Below are 17158 nucleotides of genomic sequence, written 5' to 3'. Positions count from 1 at the left end.
TGACTGAGGCTGGAGAGGCTTGCCTCTCTCTGCCCCTGCACCACGAAGACTGACTCTGACATGTTTCTCAACATGCACAACCTGGTCAACATGTTGATAGACCCAACCACCTAAGCATAAATACAACACTGGGCAGATGGGAAGGATCAGACCATTTCTAAAGGACACCAACTCTTAATAATATACTATATATATGCCATTTAGCAGATGCTTTTATTCCTAGCGACTTACAGTCATGCGTGCATACATTTTATGTACGGGTGGTCCTGGGAATCACACCGATTATTGCTATAGCTTCTCCGTCGACCTGCCCAAGGTGATTTTGTAGGCCTAAAGGACGTCTATTTGGGTGTGTATGCCTTAATCACACAGGTATTACGCCGACTGACCCTCCAAGTGCCTCTCTGTTCAGCACCAGCGTTATCTCTTACAGCAGCTGGATAACTGTAGTGAATGACAGAAGACTGGACCACATTGTGTTTTACCACCAGACTTTGGTTTGCTGAAATGGGGTTTCAAAAAACCCTAAAACCTTTGAAAATGTGTTTATGATCAAAAACATTCACATGTACTGTATGTTCATGTATTAAATTCCCTTAATCTAGAACTGTTAATGAAACAGCATGAGACCAGCTAGCTATAGAACTCAACCTTTGGACCTGTGGTCTTTTGAAGGTCACCTCTTTTTCTCTCCTGTTTTTTCACACAACTATCTGTCTGTTTTCTCTCCTAATTTCCATTATCATCCGCCTGTTCTGTCCTCTGAGAGATATTATCTCACAGTGTTTACTCTTGCCTGTTTGCCTATGTTGAATCAAGAATCAAATGAAAATGGCAAGGAATCTTGGTGAATCTGTCTATTGGGATTGTGGCTCACTACAGGGATTCATAACTTTGTACATAAAACTATACAACCACAGTTTGAACTGCAACACAATTACAGGAGTAGAGAGATGAATATCAACAAGTTGATTGAACATTTTCTCTACCTTCAAAGATAAAGGTGAAGGAGAGAGAGCGAGAGAGGAGGGGAGAGATACAGAAATAGAGCGAGGGAGAGAGGTGCAGTAAGAAGAGAGAAAAACTGGGCCCAATTGCGTCTTAATCAGCTGAAAATTGGTTGAGACGGAGTATTTACCCCTAATGGGGCTCTAATTTCCCATGATGGAAATGCACAGAAACCCTATCAGTTTACATTAGACTCTCACAGTGTGCACGCACACACGCACACACACACACTCAAAGCATTGGGGTGAGAAGAGCCACTATGAATTGTCAACGATGTCCCGGTTGAGTGCAAGTACCCTATGGCAGTCCAGTAAGACCCACTCAGACAGTGTAGTCCAGGAGTGGGATGGATACAGGATGACAATCAGTGTAAACCATCAGGGAGGCTTGTCCCTTTTCTGATATGTTATGAAAATAATCAGAATAACCCATTGGCTGACTTTGTCATGAAAAATACATACAGAAAAAAACAGTGCCACCCAGTAAAGGAGAAGGGAGAGTACAGTAATATACAATGCATTTGGAAAGTATTCAGACGCCTTGACTTGTTCCACATGTTGTTACGTTAAAGCCTTATTCGAAAATTGATTAAATAAATGTTTTGGCTCATCAATCTACCACATAATGAGAAAGCGAAAACAGGTATTTAGAAATGTTTGCAAAAGTATTAATCATAAAAAACAGAAATACCTTATTTACAAAAGTATTCAGACCCTTTGCTATGGAACTCGAAATTGAGCTCAGGTGCATCCTGTTTCTATTGATCATGCTTCAGATGTTTCTACAACTTAATTGGAGTCCACCTGTGGTAAATTCAATTGATAAAACATGATTTGGAAAGGAACACACCTGTCTATATAAGATCCCACAGGTGACAGAGCATGTCAGAGCAAAAACCAAGCCATGAGGTCAAAGGAATTATCCTTAGAGCTCCGAGACAGGATTGGGTCGAAGCACAGATCTGGGGAAGGGTAACAAAAAATGTCTGCAGCATTGAAGGTCCCCATGAACACAGTGGCCTCCATCATTCTTAAATGGAAGAAGTTTGGAACCAACAAGACTCTTCCTAGAGCTGGCCGCGCGGCCAAACTGAGCTATCGGGGGGGAAGGGCCTTGGTCAGGGAGGTGACCAAGAACCCAATGGTCACTCTGACAGAGCTCCAGAGTTCCTCTGTGGAGATGGGAGAACCTTCCACAAGGACAACCATCTCTGCAGCACTCCACCAATCAGACCTTTATGGTAGAGTGGCCAGATGGAAGCCACTCCTCAGTAAAAGGCACATGACAGCCCACTTGGAGTTTGCCAAAAGCCACCTAAATGACTCTCAGACCAGGAGAAACAAGATTCTCTGGTCTGATGAAACCAAGATTGAACTCTTTGGCCTGAATGCCAAGGCTCACATCTGGAGGAATCCCGGCACCAACCCTACGGTGAAGCATGGTGGTGGCAGCATCATGCTGTTGGGATGTTTTTCAGCGGCAGGGACTGGGAGACTGGTCAGGATTGAGGGGAAGATGAACGGAGCAAAGTACAGAGAGAACCTTGATGAAAACCTGCTCCAGAGCACCCAGGACCTCAGACTGGGGCAAAGGTTCACCTTCCAACAAGTCAACGACCCTAAGCACACAGCCAAGACAGCACAGGAGTGGCTTCGGCTCTCTGAATGTCCTTGAGTTGCCCAGCCAGAGCCCGGACTTGAAACCCATCAAACATCTCTGGAGAGACCTGAAAATAGCTGTGCAGCGACGCTCCTCATCAAACCTGACAGAGCTTGAGAGGATCTGCAGAGAAGAATGGGAGAAACTCCCCAAATACAGGTGTGCCAAGCTTGTAGTGTCATTCTCAAGAAGACTGTAATCGTAGTAAGGGTCTGAATACTTATGGGGATGTGATATTTCTGTTTTTTTATTTTTAATAAATGTGCAAGCATTTCTAAAAACCTGTTTTGCTTTGTCATTACGGGGTATTGTGTGTAGATTGATGAGGGGGGAGAAAACTATTGAATCCATTTTATAATAAGGCTGTAATGTAACAAAATGTGGAAAAAATCAAGGGGTCTGAATACTTTCCGAATGCACTGTACAATGAACATTTAACATTATAACATTTGGCAGTGTTTTATGAAATACATTCTCTAAAATGTGAACCACCTCAGGGCTGAGTGGGATGGAAATGATACTCTGGAATATTACCTCCATTTGTCAAATAGATTTACATTAGATCCAGCTTCCATTAATAAGATGAAATTGAATTGAGGTTCCGTTTGAACGGACATAATGATTTATATTTGCTGCTCTCATAACACTCGGATGGCTTGTCTAAAGTAAAAAGCAAATAGTGGAAAAGATGCCTTTTGGGTGGTCAGAAAAGGTCAGACAAACTCATTTTAATCAAAATGAACGTTTCAGTTGGTGTGTTACCTTCCTACATGGCTGGTTATGTCTTCAAAATGCCATATGCACAATTTAAATGTAAAAGTAATTTCCTATTGAGCCGACATAGGGTAACGTGAGCTTACTAGCCCACCGGGTTAACAATTCTCACAGAAACCACTTTATGTCACCAATTTCTTTTTAAACACTTTCCCTGACTGCCACTGCTCTTGCGCAGCTAAAAATGTAATCTGTCTCATCTAAAAAAAAAATGTCACTCCAAATAAATGATTCTGAGGTAAGTTGAACTGATATTTCCTAATTTAGAAACGTTACTTACATTTACATTTAAGTCATTTAGCAGACGCTCTTATCCAGAGCGACTTACAAATTGGTGCATTCACCTTATGATATCCAGTGGAACAACCACTTTACAATAGTGCATCTAAATCTTTTAAGGGGGAGGGGGTTAGAAGGAGTACTTTATCCTATCCTAGGTATTCCTTAAAGAGGTGGGGTTTCAGGTGTCTCCGGAAGGTGGTGATTGACTCCGCTGACCTGGCGTCGTGAGGGAGTTTGTTCCACCATTGGGGTGCCAGAGCAGCGAACAGTTTTGACTGGGCTGAGCGGGAACTGTACTTCCTCAGAGGTAGGGAGGCGAGCAGGCCAGAGGTGGATGAACGCAGTGCCCTTGTTTGGGTGTAGGGCCTGATCAGAGCCTGAAGGTACGGAGGTGCCGTTCCCCTCACAGCTCCGTAGGCAAGCACCATGGTCTTGTAGCGGATGCGAGCTTCAACTGGAAGCCAGTGGAGAGAGCGGAGGAGCGGGGTGACGTGAGAGAACTTGGGAAGGTTGAACACCAGACGGGCTGCGGCGTTCTGGATGAGTTGTAGGGGTTTAATGGCACAGGCAGGGAGCCCAGCCAACAGCGAGTTGCAGTAATCCAGACGGGAAATAACAAGTGCCTGGATTAGGACCTGCGCCGCTTCCTGTGTGAGGCAGGGTCGTACTCTGCGAATGTTGTAGAGCATGAACCTACAGGAACGGGCCACCGCCTTGATGTTAGTTGAGAACGACAGGGTGTTGTCCAGGATCACGCCAAGGTTCTTAGCGCTCTGGGAGGAGGACACAATGGAGTTGTCAACCGTGATGGCGAGATCATGGAACGGGCAGTCCTTCCCCGGGAGGAAGAGCAGCTCCGTCTTGCCGAGGTTCAGCTTCAGGTGGTGATCCGTCATCCACACTGATATGTCTGCCAGACATGCAGAGATGCGATTCGCCACCTGGTTATCAGAAGGAGGAAAGGAGAAGATTAATTGTGTGTCGTCTGTATAGCAATGATAGGAGAGACCATGTGAGGATATGACAGAGCCAAGTGACTTGGTGTATAGCGAGAATAGGAGAGGGTCTAGAACAGAGCCCTGGGGGACACCAGTGGTGAGAGCACGTGGTGCGGAGACAGATTCTCGCCACGCCACCTGGTAGGAGCGACCTGTCAGGTAGGACGCAATCCAAGCGTGGGCCGCGCCGGAGATGCCCAACTCGGAGAGGGTGGAGAGGAGGATCTGATGGTTCACAGTATCAAAGGCAGCCGATAGGTCTAGAAGGATGAGAGCAGAGGAGAGAGAGTTAGCTTTAGCAGTGCGGAGCGCCTCCGTGACACAGAGAAGAGCAGTCTCAGTTGAATGACTAGTCTTGAAACCTGACTGATTTGGATCAAGAAGGTCATTCTGAGAGAGATAGCAGGAGAGCTGGCCAAGGACGGCACGTTCAAGAGTTTTGGAGAGAAAAGAAAGAAGGGATACTGGTCTGTAGTTGTTGACATCGGAGGGATCGAGTGTAGGTTTTTTCAGAAGGGGTGCAACTCTCGCTCTCTTGAAGACGGAAGGGACGTAGCCAGCGGTCAAGGATGAGTTGATGAGCGAGGTGAGGTAAGGGAGAAGGTCTCCGGAAATGGTCTGGAGAAGAGAGGAGGGGATAGGGTCAAGCGGGCAGGTTGTTGGGCGGCCGGCCGTCACAAGACGCGAGATTTCATCTGGGGAGAGAGGGGAGAAAGAGGTCAAAGCACAGGGTAGGGCAGTGTGAGCAGAACCAGTGGTGTCGTTTGACTTAGCAAACGAGGATCGGATGTCGTCGACCTTCTTTTCAAAATGGTTGACGAAGTCATCCGCAGAGAGGGAGGAGGGGGGGGGGAGGGGGAGGAGGATTCAGGAGGGAGGAGAAGGTGGCAAAGAGCTTCCTAGGGTTAGAGGCAGATGCTTGGAATTTAGAGTGGTAGAAAGTGGCTTTAGCAGCAGAGACAGAAGAGGAAAATGTAGAGAGGAGGGAGTGAAAGGATGCCAGGTCCGCAGGGAGGCGAGTTCTCCTCCATTTCCGCTCGGCTGCCCGGAGCCCTGTTCTGTGAGCTCGCAATGAGTCGTCGAGCCACGGAGCAGGAGGGGAGGACCGAGCCGGCCTGGAGGATAGGGGACATAGAGAGTCAAAGGATGCAGAAAGGGAGGAGAGGAGGGTTGAGGAGGCAGAATCAGGAGATAGGTTGGAGAAGGTTTGAGCAGAGGGAAGAGATGATAGGATGGAAGAGGAGAGAGTAGCGGGGGAGAGAGAGCGAAGGTTGGGACGGCGCGATACCATCCGAGTAGGGGCAGAGTGGGAAGTGTTGGATGAGAGCGAGAGGGAAAAGGATACAAGGTAGTGGTCGGAGACTTGGAGGGGAGTTGCAATGAGATTAGTGGAAGAACAGCATCTAGTAAAGATGAGGTCAAGCGTATTGCCTGCCTTGTGAGTAGGGGGGAAGGTGAGAGGGTGAGGTCAAAAGAGGAGAGGAGTGGAAAGAAGGAGGCAGAGAGGAATGAGTCAAAGGTAGACGTGGGGAGGTTAAAGTCACCCAGAACTGTGAGAGGTGAGCCATCCTCAGGAAAGGAACTTATCAAGGCGTCAAGCTCATTGATGAACTCTCCAAGGGAACCTGGAGGGCGATAAATGATAAGGATGTTAAGCTTGAAAGGGCTGGTAACTGTGACAGCATGGAATTCAAAGGAGGCGATAGACAGATGGGTCAGGGGAGAAAGAGAGAATGTCCACTTGGGAGAGATGAGGATCCCAGTGCCACCACCCCGCTGACCAGAAGCTCTCGGGGTGTGCGAGAACATGTGGGCAGACGAGGAGAGAGCAGTAGGAGTAGCAGTGTTATCTGTGGTAATCCATGTTTCCGTCAGTGCCAAGAAGTCGAGGGACTGGAGGGAAGCATAGGCTGGGATGAACTCTGCCTTGTTGGCCGCAGATCGGCAGTTCCAGAGGCTGCCGGAGACCTGGAACTCCACGTGGGTCGTGCGCGCTGGGACCACCAGGTTAGGGTGGCAGCGGCCACGCGGTGTGAAGCGTTTGTATGGTCTGTGCAGAGAGGAGAGAACAGGGATAGACAGACACATAGTTGACAGGCTACAAAAGAGGCTACGCTAATGCAAAGGAGATTGGAATGACAAGTGGACTACACGTCTCAAATGTTCAGAAAGTTAAGCTTACGTTGCAAAAATCTTATTGACTAAAATGATTAAAATGATACAGTACTGCTGGCTGGTGAAGTAGGCTAGCTAGCTAACAGTGGCTGCGTTGTTGACTTTGTTTGAAAGTGTTGCTGGCTAGGTAGCCTCGATAACTGGCTAGGTAACCTCGATAACTGGCTAGATAATTACTCTAAACTACACAATTATCTTAGATACAAAGACAGCAAAGACAGCAAAGACAACTATGTAGCTAGCTAACACTACACTAATCAAATCGTTCCGTTGTAATGTTTCGGTAGAAGTTGGCTAGCTAGCAGTGTTGACAACGTTAGGACGGCGAAAATAGCTGGCTAGCTGACTTTGTTTGAAAGTGGAGCTGGCTAGGTAACCTCGATAACTGGCTAGATAATTACTCTAAACTACACAATTATCTTAGGTACAAAGACAGCAAAGACAACTATGTAGCTAGCTAACACTACACTAATCAAATCGTTCCGTTGTAATGTTTCGGTAGAAGTTGGCTAGCTGGCTAGCTAGCAGTGTTGACAACGTTAGGACGGCGAAAATAGCTGGCTAGCTGACTTTGTTTGAAAGTGGAGCTGGCTAGGTAACCTCGATAACTGGCTAGATAATTACTCTAAACTACACAATTATCTTAGATACAAAGACAGCAAAGACAACTATGTAGCTAGCTAACACTACACTAATCAAATTGTTCCGTTGTAATGTTTCGGTAGAAGTTGGCTAGCTGGCTAGCTAGCAGTGTTGACAACGTTAGAAGATTCGATAATTCGATAATAATCTAAACGACACAATTATCTTTGATACAAAGACGGCTATGTAGCTAGCTAAGAAAAAAAGTGCTAAGATCAAACAAATCAAACCGTTGTACTGTAATGAAATGAAATGATATCCTTGTTCCAGCGACTCCTGTGGCGGGCCGGGCGCAGTGCACGCTAACCAAGGGGGCCAGGTGCACGGTGTACAGTACCAGACAAAAGTTTGTACACACCTACTCATTCAAGGGTTTTTCTTAATTTGTACTATTTTCTACATTGTAGAATAATAGTGAAAACATCAAAACTATGAACTAACACATATGGAATCATGTAGTAACCAAAAAATTGTTACACAAATCAAAATATATTTTTGATTTTAGATTCTTCAAAGTAGCCACCTTTTGCATTGATGACAGCTTTGCACACTCTTGGAATTCTCTCCCAAGCTTCACCTGGAATGCTTTTCCAAAGGCCTTGAAGGAGTTCCTACATATGCTGAGCACTTGATGGTTGCTTTTCCTACACTCTGCAGTCCAACTCATCCCAAACATCTCAATTGGGTTGAGGTCGGGGGATTGTGGAGGCCAGGTCATCTGATGCAGCACTCCATCGCTCTCCTTCTAGGTCAAATAGCCCTTACACAGCCTGCAAATCAGATGGGATAGCGTATCGCTGCAGAATGCTGTGGTAGCCATGCTGGTTAAGTGTGCCTTGAATTCTAAATAAATCACTGACAGTGTCACCAGCATGCATTCCAGGTGACTACCTCATGAAGCTGGAGAATGCCAAGAGTGTGCAAAACTGTCATCAAGGCAAAGGGTGGCTACTTTGAAGAATCTCAAATATAAAATATATTTTGTTTTGTTTAACACTTTTTTGGTTACTACATGATTCCATATGTGTTATTTCATTGTTTTGATGTCTTCACTATTATTCTACAATGTATAAAATAGTAAAAAATAAAGAAAAACCCACCAGTCTCAACGTCAACAGTGAAGAGGTGACTCCGGGATGCTGAACTTCTAGGCAGAGTTGCAAAGAAAAAGCCATATCTCAGACTGGCCAATAAGAAGAAAAGATTCAGATGGGCAAAAGAACACAGACAGTGGACAGAGGAACTCTGCCTAGAAGGCCAGCATCCCGGAGTCACCTCTTCACTGTTGATGTTGAGACTGGTGTTTTGTGGGTACTATTTAATGAAGCTACCAGTTGAGGACTTGTGGGGCGTCTGTTTCTCAAACTAGACACTCTAATGTACTTGACCTCTTGCTCAGTTGTGCACCGGGGCCTCCCACTCCTCTTTCTATTCTGGTTAGAGACAGTTTACACTGTTCTGTGAAGGGAGTAGTACACAGCGTTGTACAAGATCTTCAGTTTCTTGGCAATTTCTCACATGGAATAGCCTTCATTTCTCAGAACAAGAATAGACTGACGAGTTTCAGAAGAAAGGTCTTTGTTTCTAGCCATTTTGAGCCTGTAATCGAACTCACAAATGCTTGTTGGTGTATATATGCATAGCTTGCATTTAGATTACTGATACATTATTATTTGTGCTGTTATTTGGATTCGTTCTACATTCTTGATTACTTGTTTCTAGTTTTTAATTATTTTTATTTGCGTACTTGTTTGACATTTTACTGCACTGTTAGGAACTAGTTACACAAGCATTTTGCCGGACCCACTATAACATCTGCTAAATTGTGTACGCAACCAATAAACTTTGATTTGACTTGAAGTTAGATCTACAGTGCGTTCAGAAAGTATTCATACCCTTTCACTTATTCCACATTTTGTTGTGTTACAGCCTGAATTCAAAATGGATTAAATAGGTATTTTCTCCCACATCGACACACACTACTCCATAATGACACAGTAAAAACTTTATTTTTTGGATTGTTTGCAAATTTATTGCAAATTAAATTAAAAAATTAAATATGTATTCACACTCATAAGTCAATACTTTGTAGAAGCACTTTTGTTAGCGATTACAGCTGTGAGTCTTTCTGGGTACGTCTCTAAGAGCTTTCCACACCTGGATTATTATTTTCAAAATTCTTCAAGCTCTGTCAAATTGGTTATTGATCTCACAACTCACAAGTCCTTAACAATTACACGCATACCCATAACATGATGCAGCCACCGCTATGCTTGAAAATATGGAAAGTGGTACTCAGCAATGTGTTGTATTGGATTTGCCCCAAACCTAACCATTTGTATTCAGGACAAAAAGTTAATTGCTTTGCCACATTATTTTCTGTATTACTTTAGTGCCTTGTTGCAAACAGGATACATTTTTGGAGGGATATTTTTATTCTGTACAGGCTTCCTTCTTTTCACAACGTCAATTATGTTATTATTGTGGAATAACTACAATGTTGTTGATCCATCCTCAGTTTTCTCCTATGACAGCAATTAAACTCTGTAACTGTTTTAAAGTCACAATTGGCCTCATTGTGAAATCCCTGAGTGGTTTCCTTCCTCTTCGGCAACTGAGTTAGGAAGGACACCTGTATCTTTGTAATGACATCCAAAGTGTAATTAATAATATTCAATGTCTGTTTATTTATTCATCTACCAATAGGTGCCCTTCATTGCGGGGCAATGGAAAACCTCCCTGGTCCTTGTGGTTGAATCATTGTTTGAATTGCACTGCTCGACTGAGGGACCTCACAGATAATTGTATGTGTTGGTTACAGAGATGAGGTAGTCATACATTTTTTTTATGTTAAACACTGTTATTGCACACAGAGTGAGCAACTTATTATGTGACTTGTTAAGCACAATTTTACTCCTGAACTCATGTAGGCTTGCCATAATAAAGGTGTTGAATACTTATTGACTCAAGATATTTCAGCTATTTATTTCTTATTAATTTGTATTAAAAAAAACATAATTCCACTTTGCCATGATGGGGTATTGTGTAGGCCAGTGACAAAATATCTACATTTAATCAATTTTCAATTCAGGTTGTAACTCAACAAAATGTGGAAAAAGCGTAACTTTGCTTTTTCTGTGTCAGCAATTAGATATTTTGCTTAAGGGGGGCTAGTTGACCAGAACTCCCCTATGCAGCGTTTACCGTGAATGCAGTCTTCGCGAATACGTCAACATTGCCTTTAAATTTCAATCGTGCTACAGCACTGAACTTCCTCAATATGGATAGAATCAAGCCCTAAGGAGTAACATGGCTCATCCAAAGCCCAGTCAACAGTGAGTTATAGTCATTATGCACAAGGAAGTTGTTAGTTTAGAAAACCTATTTTGTACCTACCTTGCTATGGGCCCAGATGCCACAACCACAACTCCTGGATAAATTTGGTGGTTATGGACATTGCCGGGATTAAATTCATAGCGCCGAAAATTAGGTTTACACTTTAAGTTCCCTATTTAGGGGACTTTAAACTGTTCTGGATCGGTTCCGACCAACCTTTTTGTGTAGGCCAGAATTTAATCCAATCACCAGTAGATCCAATTTCATGTGTGCTTGAAAAAAAAGGTAATTTTCTATTGAGCAGACATATGCAGTGTTTACTGTGAATATGCTCTCCGCAATCGCAGAAACATTGCCTTTAAAATGTGCATCGTTGACAAAGCGTGATCGGTTTGAATCCCAGCCTTATAATGAACTCAGAGCAGAGATCCCCTCAGGGACTTTACCCTACCTGAGCCACCCTCATTAGGCTCCTTCCCAACACCTCTGCTGTTAACCTGTAAACACTCTTCTACCATCAGGACACTTAGTGGGAGGACAACTCTTGAGGTTACACCTGGAGGGCAACGGTGAGCATCTACAGGTAAGACTCATTGTCCTAAACATTTAGACAGTGTCAATTTGACTCTAATCTAGTCCCAAATTCCTTACCATGAGATTTCAAATATAGATTGCTCAAAATGAATGTTTTGTTTCTTGGTTAGATTGATAACTAAATAACCATGTACGTTTTCCCCAAAGTTGACACAGTTTGTATTTGAATGTGCATGAATGTTATCTCAACTGATGGAAGTGAATTGTGACTACCTACCCTGAAGCTCTTAGACGTGTTTAAATGGAAATCCTGCAACAGATTCAAGAAATGGCAACTGTCACCATGGTCACCAAGAGCTGAGCACCTGCAACAGACACACGCACACAACCCATCAAAATCCCCTGTGTACCCACTGTATCTGTGAGCCAATGAGAGAGTGCTAATTAACTTTAGGTGGGGGTGAAAAGATCATCATAGAATCTTACAGCGATGCATAGTTTAGGCTAAAATCTCAGACTTCGTTAACACACCATGGCTTTGTGCTATGTAAGGACAGATGTAATCTTGAAAACTAAGATAGACAACACAGTAGGGGGGAAGCAAGACAATTCTCCAGTGTCTGTTTGCACGCCCAACAAAGAAGGGAGATCCATATCCATCCTCATCAACAGCAGCTGGATAACCTTTTCTTTTTTGTCAAAGGCACATTATCAATTCTTTGAAAATGAAATGTTTCCATATTTCTCATGAGATGAATAGGATACCTCTTATTTTTCAGAGTATAAACGCACGGACAATGGATCTGATATACATGTAGAGTGCATTCGGAAAGTATTCAGACCCCTTGACTTTCTCCACAGTTTGTTACGTTACAGCCTTATTCTAAAATTGATTAAATAAATGTTTTTCCTCATCAATCTACACACAATACCCATAATAACAAAGCAAAAACAGGTTTTTAGACATTTTAGAAAATGCATTTAAAAAAAATTGAAATACCTTATTTACACACAGTTGAAGTCGGAAGTTTACATACACTTAGGTTGGAGTCATTAAAACTAGTTTTTCAACTACACCAATTTCTTGTTAAGAAACTATAGTTTTGGCAAGTCGGTTAGGACATCTAATTTGTGCATGACACAAGTAATCTTTTCAACAATTGTTTACAGACAGATTATTTCACTTATAATTCACTGTATCACAATTCCAGTGAGTCAGAAGTTTACATACACTAAGTTGACTGTGCCTTTAAACAGCCTGGAAAATTCCAGAAAATTATGTCATGGCTTTAGAAGCTTCTGATAGGCTAATTGACATCATTTGAGTCAATTAGAGGTGTACCTGTGGACGTATTTCAAGGCCGACCTTCAAACTCTGTGTCTCTGCTTGACATAATGGGAAAATCAAAAGAAATCAGCCAAGACCTCAGAAAAAAAATTGTAGACCTCCACAAGTCCGGTTCATCCTTGGGAGCAATTTCCAAATGCCTGAAGGTACCACGTTCATTTGTACAAACAATAGTATGTAAGTATAAACACCATGGGACCACGCAACCGTCATACCACTCAGGAAGGAGATGCATTCTGTCTCTTAGAGATGAACGTACTTCGGTGCGAAAAGTGCAAATCAATCCATGAACAACAGCAAAGGACCTTGTGAAGATGCTGGAGGAAACAGGTTTGACCCAAGTTAAACAATTTAGAGGCAATGCTACCAAATGCTAATTAAGTGTATGTAAACTTTTGACCCACTGGGAATGTGATGAAAGAAATAAAAGCTAAAATAAATCATTCTCTCTACTATTATTCTGACATTTCACATTCTTAAAATAAAGTGGTGATCCTAACTGACCTAAGACAGGGAATTTTTACTCAGATTAAATGTCAGGAATTGTGAAAAATTTAGTTTAAATGTATTTGGCTAAGGTGTATGTAAACTTCCGACTTCAACTGTAAGTTTTCAGACCCTTTGCTATGAGACTCGAAATTGAGCTCAGGTGCATCCTGTTTCCATTGATCATCCTTGAGATGTTTCTACAACTTCATTGGAGTCCACCTGTGGTAAATTCAATTGATTGGACATGATTTGGAAAGGCACACACCTGTCTATATAAGGTCCCACAGTTGACAGTGTAAGAAAAAAATAAACCATGAGGTCGAAGGAATTGTCTGTAGAGCTCAGAGACAGGTTTGTGTCGAGGCACAGATCTGGGGAAGGGTACCAAAACATTTCCGCAGCATTGAAGTTCCCCAGAACACAGTGGCCTCCATCATTCTTAAATGAAAGAAGTTTGGAACCACCAAGACGCTTCCTAGAGCTGCCGCCCGGCCAAACTGAGCAATCAGGGGAGAAGGGCCTTGGTCAGGGAGGTGACCAAGAACCTGATGGTCACTCTGACAGAGCTCTAGAGTTCCTCTGTGGAGACGGAAGAACCTTCCAGAAGGGCGACCATCTTTGCAGCACTCCACCAATCAGGCCTTTATGGCAGTGGCCAAACGGACGCCACTCCTCAGTAAAAGGCACATGACAGCCCACTTGGAGTTTGCCAAAAGGCACCTAAAGGACTCAGACCATGAGAAACAAGTTTATCTGGTCTGATGAAACTAAGATTGAACTCTTTGTCCTGAATGCATCGAACAGGTCTGAATATTTTCCGAATGCACTGTATATTTGTATTTCTATAATCTTGCATTGTAAAACATTGTCTGTTAGAGTATTACCAGTCCAACAGCATCTGTCTGGTCCAGCATGATAATAGGGAAAACTCTTAGATCAGGTACAGACGAACGTTACATGACCCTGACAGGTTATCCAAATTTGGCTGTACTTCTGGTTTTCCTATACAGCATCTAACAGTAGAACCACCTCTATAAACCGAGAGAAACCTGTGCTTTTTGGTATAATGCCACAGGAGTTGAAGGGCTGCCAGACGAGAATGCCCCAGAATATCCAACTCATTCTCATCCGGAGCGGATAAAAGAGGTTATGACAGGACAGACAGAGGCATTAGTTTTACAATTTCACTTTACAATAGTTACAGGTCATGGTTGTGACGCGTGGCTGCTCTCCCTGTCCACCCCTCCCCTCGGAGGGCACGTTCAAAGTTTTGCCATGGATTAATGGTTAACTGCTTCAAAGGTCAAATCCATTTCCAGAGCCTCAATCCAAGTCTTCCCTGAAGATGCCTGAGTCAGCAGTATTTCTGACAGGGCTGTGGCTGGCGCTGTCAGCAGCCCCGAGCGCTGCAAGTCTTGTCTTCGCTGGCTGGGTGGAATAATTCACACTCTGCTAAAAAACAAATCTGATCTGTGAACACACTATGGGTTAGACGAAGCAGAGCAGAAGTATCAGGCTGCTCTGTGTGCTCTGATTATTAAACAGGCATCGGCATGCCGTGGGGCCTTCCTGATTGATCAAGGCATTGACTTAAACATTCTGGGGGAGGAAGTGAAAGAGGTGGGGCTCAGATGGATGGGCAGATCAGACTGTAAGCTCAAGAACACGGTCATCACAAACACATTGACTGCCCACTGTAACTGATGGGGTGGGAAGAAACACCCTGCTGTCCAAATCTGTATGTTCCAATAATGAAAGGTAATTATCAGATAAGATTTTTAATTACACATTTAGCCTGATTTTCCAATGTAAACACTGGACTGAATCCAATTTGAGAGCTAATCAAGGATTGTGGATTGTGGAATAACCCATGAGTCATTAACACCTCATTGTTCTGTTATCGTGACCTTCTTTTATTAGCCCATGTTCAAGGTTTCCTCGTTGATTGGCTGGAGGTTGGACATTGATGGAGGTTGGACAGCTATTACAATGAGCCTGTCCTCCTATAGCTCCTCCCACCAGCCTCCTCTGTTCTACATGGAACAAAGGAGTTTTACCTGGAACCAAAACTTAAAAGGGTTCTTTAAAGGGTTCTCCTATGTGGACAGCTGAAGAAGTCTTTTAGGTACTAGATAGCACCTTTTTTTTCTAAGAGTGTAGAAATGAATGTGTAGATTCATGATTGAATAGGGCTCTTAGTGAGTAGAGCTGACTAAGCAAACTCAAACAGATATGTAGGAATAATGTAATAACAGACATGTTTGCACTGCTGATTCAAGACAAAGTTCTTAGAAGGCTGCTGATATTATCCTAAACAAAAACAACATATGACCAAGTGTGATCTTGCTGTACCACTCAGTGCTATAACATGCATTACATTTGATCCCATGAGAACAGGACACCAGCAACATCTGGATACAGAAAACAACCATCAGTTCACAATAATGAACACTCTAGGGGAATAAGACAGAGCTATCCAGTAGCACACATACAGACAACCGGACACCACCACAGGTCCTGTAGTACAGTATATTGCCTCTCCTCCTCCATATTCACCAGGAGGTCCTGGGTTTCACCAACATGGATCCATTATTCAGGGGTCGTCCTGTATATGACCACTATCAATCTACTGTATTATTCAGCAGATGTATCCCCACCATATATGTATAATTCAATAATGTCTCACCACTATCAAACTTTTAGCATACTGACCAGCAGTTGAGATGTATTATTTACTGTCCCATCACCATGACAAAACAAGCTTTTCTGCGAAAGCTATTACTATGAAGCCACACAGATTTTCGCTTATGAGAAATCTTGTGTAATACTCTGTAATATGTAAAGATATGTTGCCATAATACAGGCAGGGAGATCTGTTCCTTTCGAAATTACTATCCAACTGGGGATGCAGCAGATGTATTTAATTTTTCATTCTAAGCTTTAAACCCCAAACAGGAGATTCCAGAATGACTTTTGCAAGAATTTAGAGGAGACTATCGAAATCCCTCATAGCGAATTATAACACTACATAAAATATTTTGTTACCAGAATCCCTTGGAGTGAGAAATTATGCTATTTTAGCACTAGTCTGGCTCAGTAGGTTAATAAGTAAAAGATGTGGGACAGTGGAACATAGCAAAGTTCGACAAAAACAAAGTATTCAGCAAAAGCTTCATAAATCAATACTGAAAATACTAACTTTCTCATCCAGTTCAAAGCTGTATGTTTTCTTGGGGACAGATTGGGCCTTCCTTCCCAGCACACCACGTCAAAGTCCCCTTCTGAGGTTTAGGTAAACCGCTAGGGTCTAATCTGTGATTAAATATAGCTGGTCTCTACCAGTAACTCAGTCTCTATTGCTCATTTAGCTTACAGAACACCATATTATCAGAGGAGAGAGGACCTCTTTCCCTCTGGCGCAAACAGGATAACAGAGTAGAAAAATCTGAAGGCACAGACTTATGCATGCGAGTGTCCTTACACAAAGATATGCTAGGAATGGGTTGAATATGTCTGGCCTGGTTATGAGAGTCCTCTTGTTTGGCTGAGTTACATGAGGTTACAGTTACCGTGCGTAGGGACATGACCAGTGCTTGTGAAAGAGGCCCTGGTTTTGTAATCATCAACCTGTGATACAACACCTTTGGAATCAATGGGTTGAATAACAGAGTAGTATGCAAAAGTTATGAAAACACAGGAAAACACTGTACCCATAAAAATACAACAAAATAACTGAACAGGAATGCAAAATGAGACCGATCAACGTCCTTGAGACAGTATACTGACATATTGCATTGCACTTTCGGTACTGTGGCAGTCTACATGTGGCCTAGCTAGCAACCATGAACCTGTGATCATAACATGTATCTCTGCCAAGTTTGTATGAACCTGAGCATGACAATATAATTTGCCC

At 43.0% G+C, this 17158-nt stretch overlaps 1 long non-coding RNA gene across 1 annotated transcript; it reads right to left on the bottom strand.

The window, feature by feature from the left end:
• Window positions 1-6736: 6736 nt before the first annotated feature.
• LOC120066006 lies at window positions 6737-16726 on the bottom strand. Its single transcript, XR_005478723.1, has 3 exons — window positions 16445-16726; window positions 11686-11773; window positions 6737-6771 (listed from the first exon to the last, which is right to left on the bottom strand). It is a non-coding gene; the product is annotated as an uncharacterized LOC120066006 (long non-coding RNA).
• Window positions 16727-17158: the final 432 nt, after the last annotated feature.

Source organism: Salvelinus namaycush, chromosome 21, assembly GCF_016432855.1.
Source record: "Salvelinus namaycush isolate Seneca chromosome 21, SaNama_1.0, whole genome shotgun sequence".
Lineage (NCBI taxonomy): Eukaryota > Metazoa > Chordata > Actinopteri > Salmoniformes > Salmonidae > Salvelinus > Salvelinus namaycush.
Note: the sequence above shows the minus strand (reverse complement) of the source record. Positions and strands in the feature narration are given on the sequence as shown.